This window comes from Cyprinodon variegatus, unplaced genomic scaffold, assembly GCF_000732505.1.
Source record: "Cyprinodon variegatus isolate N-32 unplaced genomic scaffold, C_variegatus-1.0 Scaffold369, whole genome shotgun sequence".
In the NCBI taxonomy this organism is placed as follows: Eukaryota; Metazoa; Chordata; class Actinopteri; order Cyprinodontiformes; family Cyprinodontidae; genus Cyprinodon; species Cyprinodon variegatus.
In genome coordinates, this window is record NW_015150822.1 from 810,550 (window position 1) to 814,464 (window position 3,915).

A 3,915-nucleotide genomic window follows, 5' to 3' on the forward strand; every position below is an offset into this window, starting at 1 on the left:
ACGTCTATCGATCGATATATATCATTATTGAATTATCGCCCAGCCCTAATATATATATATATATATATATATATATATTGTACAATATAGTCACTTAAAGTAACATTGTGTAAAATGTTATGTTGTTTTCTGGTGAAAATTGATTTCTCCATTCATAAATGTGTTATCATTATTGTGTTATGGCCTCCATTAATGATATGACAGTATTGTAAGCAAAGATCAGGTTTATTTTTTATATATAACAGGTATAACTGGTAGGGAACACCACAACAGTCAGCCAGTTGGAACTACTGCACACAGCGACAGAGACACCAGAGTAGAAGATCAGATGGTGTGGCTTAATACCAGATGCTGATTTCCAAATTTTCTAACTTGCTGGGATAGTTTTCAGTCATCATTTAAAATGTGCAGGACGATGCATATGCAGCAGCAATGCAAGAGGTGTTGCCTTAGCAACACTGATTAAAACACGTCATTCAATATTTTCGTATTGAATCACATGACAAATTTATTTAAAAATTATTTCTAACTTATTATTGCTATTAAAGTAGTAATAATAAGTTAAAAATGTGAAAATACTTTGTGAAATTTGGAAAGTGTAATCAAATGATTTGACCACAAAAGATTTTGCCTGATACAGACGTCTCCTTCACCAACTATGTAAAAAGTTTTGACAATGTGACTTTAGTTTGGACCAACATGTTAGTAATCTGTAACAAACAAACAGTTAAAGGATAAAGGTTTGTAGGCATCGGTAATAATCCAAAGTTCAGAAAACATACCATGTTCTACAAAGGTCCTGAAGAAAGCAGTGACTCGAGTGACAGCCTCAGCAGAGACGCCATCTTCATCGTCATCAGAATCTGGATTTGTTGTGGGCCATTTTATGTGGCCAAGAATCATCTGCAAAAACAGAAACTAGTCTGAAGTCTTTGAATTCATACTTGGGAATAAAAGTTCAGGCAAAGTATTCAGAAACGGCATGACTTAAGTACATCTTAAAGGTTTTTACCAAAACAAATCTCACATACATGGGGTGTGATCTCAGCTTCTCTCTCACAAGGAAAAAGCAACTTCACCACATCGGCCCTATTTGAGAGAAGCGGCCAAATGCCAGTTTCCTTCAGTCCCTTTCTCAACTGCTTTACTTGTCTTGCTGATCGTCCCAGAACCTGTTAAAAACAGTTTTATATGAAGAAATAAACAAAAACATATGACATAGTAATTGAAATTGTCCACTTAGTTTGAACATTCATGAGTAGGAACTCATCCCCTTGTCTACACAAACCACCAGTAGTACTAGCGTGTACTAATATACAACACGGTCACATCATACTCACATATTTTTTGAATGTGTCAGATCACTGCTAGCAGATGTCTTGGTCTTAAGCATAAACAGATTATGGCAAAATTGTTTTGTTGACATGATGCCTGATGTGCATCTACCAAGTGGTTTCACGAATTTGCAGCTTGGCAGTTTTTTGAGGTTCTTGGTGATCCAGTATAGCTTCTGTGGAATAACTGACATCAAATACCATTTATAGACTGAAATTTGATGCACAAAACTAGACAATTTGTTGTAAATATTCCACTAAGTGTACTTACTTTTACTCTGCATGTGTGGTAATATCTTATAAAGTTTATAGCTATATCCTAATACAGGTACTAAATATTTAACTGTTGCCTTGGAAATAGCAATATATATTTTTGAAATATGTATATAACATGGAATTATAGACATTATTCTGTGCAATTATGCACATTTTAGTACAAAGCTCACTGTTATTTCTTAGATTTTTCTCTTTTATTTTGAAAACTGCAATTAAAGCTCTTCACTGATATATGTGCTCTCTTGTGGCTTGACAGAGTAGTACATTGTGACAATGCAACCACCAGGTGGAAGCTTAAAGTGTCCAGTTTTAAAGACAAGTGTAATTTATGTTGAATGAAGCAGGTCGTGGAGGAAAGTAAAAAATGTTATGTCTTCGTATATGCCAAGTTTTAGGACATTAAAATTAAGAAGACAATTTTAAATCACTCATAATACAAATATTTTTCTTACTGCATGCAGGAGCAGCTTGTCATGAAGTCACTTCATGTTGCTTGGAGTTGGGAAAGGATGATCCCATGGCATGCAAAGGCTGACTACTTGGCCCCGTTCCTCATCTGTCAGTTCACAATTTTCTGCCAACTTAACACAGAACAAAGGACATATGTGGAGACAAAAAAACAAGGTTTTGACGCTCCCCAGCTAAAAAAAAGAACTGGAATTGAACTAGACACAAGACTCTTGGATAATAACTTCTCAGCAATGTGTAGTTAAAATGAAAGTTTCCAAACCTACCACTGTAATTGTTTCCCGAATATCCAAATCAGGACAGTCTTCAATCATGACTGTGGCAGTGTCTAGGGAACCTCCAAGCAGAACATGTGTGATGGATGGGCTGAGACCGGGGAAACCAGGACCGCCATACAAAAAGCAATGCCCTATCATTCGACCTGCCATCAAAAAAAGCTCGCTCTCCACCATCACAGCAGAGTTGGCAGGTACCAAATGGTCTGTTTGGCCCTCAAACACTTTGGTGATTGCGCCATTTCCTAGTTTAAAAACAGTTTAAATGCAGCATAAATTAAGGACACAACATTGCTGTTTTTGTTGAAGTAGTACAAAAAGTCTAATGAAAAAATTATGTAAAGAGTAACACCGACCAATATTAAGGTGACATGTCGGGTAACGCCTAGTCCTACAGCAGCATCACCTATGGAAAAGATTGAAACTGCATGCTAAAGTATTAAATGACAATAACATAATTTAAACAAGATAAAAAACACACACCTTCAAGTCTGCATGTCAATGGTGACCCCCACTCCACATTGTTGCGCTTGTAGAAGCGGACATAGGACATGTCCTGTTCTTCCTGATCTTTCCTCAAGTCCACTGTAAAATGATTTTTTTCAAAACTTTGCATATAGTTCAGCAGCTATTGGGTAAAGAGCCGCACAGCTCTTTTGGGATCTGCAACAGTCATCCATTCTGATGGCAAAACATCTATGTAGTATATAAATTAGCATTATAACAATTCAAAATAGAGAGCACAAATGCAAATGTTGGTAACTGATGAATCAACAAACGAAGTGGAACACAGTATACAAAATGGGACATTGTAGGAGGGAAAAGGGAAACAAAGGAAGATGCACCCTACCTTCACCAGATGTACTTGCTGATGTACTAGCTGCTGTATTTGGATGAAGTGGTGTTACATCATTATCTTGGTCTTTAGGAATGCTGGAAAAAAGTAAGACATTTACAGATCTGGTAATCAGAGGCTTTTAAGTTCTGCTGTGTACGTTGAGGTTTTCTGTCTTGGCATGCGATTTGTCTTGGTGAATTTTTTGTGAATTTTGAAAAATACAGAAAAAAATGTAATCTCTAGACAACTACCTCATGCCACAGGAACTTGCATGGATTTCCACACTGTGGAAATCCATAGATATACTGTATATGTCTGTCTATCTATCTATCTATCTATCTATCTATCTATCTAAATATTAGGTGTGGAACGGTTCACAAAATCCCCGGTTCGATTCACGGTTTCTGGTCACGGTTTTCGGTTCAGTTCGATTGAGTATATGTTGATTGTTACACCGAAATCCCATAAAAATGTATGAAATTAATGAAAAAATCCCCCCAAAAATAATGGATTGTAATTATTTCCATGGATCATTTCCGTATGTTTTGCTGCTTTGAATTTAATCATCCCGCGCATGCTCTCTACCATCTCCAAGGGACTCAGAGGAGAGTGGACGGAAGCCACAGTGTAGGCTTTGCTTTGAGCAGCCGGTCTGGAGCGCAGCGGGGCGGAGCGGGGGTTGCTGACGGAGTATGAGGGATTTCGGGGTTAGCATGACATGTTG

At 37.3% G+C, this 3,915-nt stretch overlaps 2 long non-coding RNA genes across 2 annotated transcripts in view; both read right to left on the minus strand.

Moving 5' to 3' along the window:
• Positions 1-1,190, minus strand: part of LOC107092148 — a 3,216-nt gene extending 2,026 nt beyond the window's left edge. Inside the window, exons 1-2 of the long non-coding RNA XR_001481565.1 lie at positions 1,032-1,190; positions 783-903 (exon numbers count right to left, since the gene is read on the minus strand). This is a non-coding gene — a long non-coding RNA (uncharacterized LOC107092148). The remainder of the gene's footprint in view (positions 1-782; positions 904-1,031) is intronic.
• An 870-nt stretch (positions 1,191-2,060) lies between these two features.
• Positions 2,061-3,284, minus strand: LOC107092147. The gene is made up of 5 exons (XR_001481564.1): positions 3,204-3,284; positions 2,837-3,034; positions 2,710-2,759; positions 2,345-2,598; positions 2,061-2,191 (listed from the first exon to the last, which is right to left on the minus strand). It is a non-coding gene; the product is annotated as an uncharacterized LOC107092147 (long non-coding RNA).
• Positions 3,285-3,915: the final 631 nt, after the last annotated feature.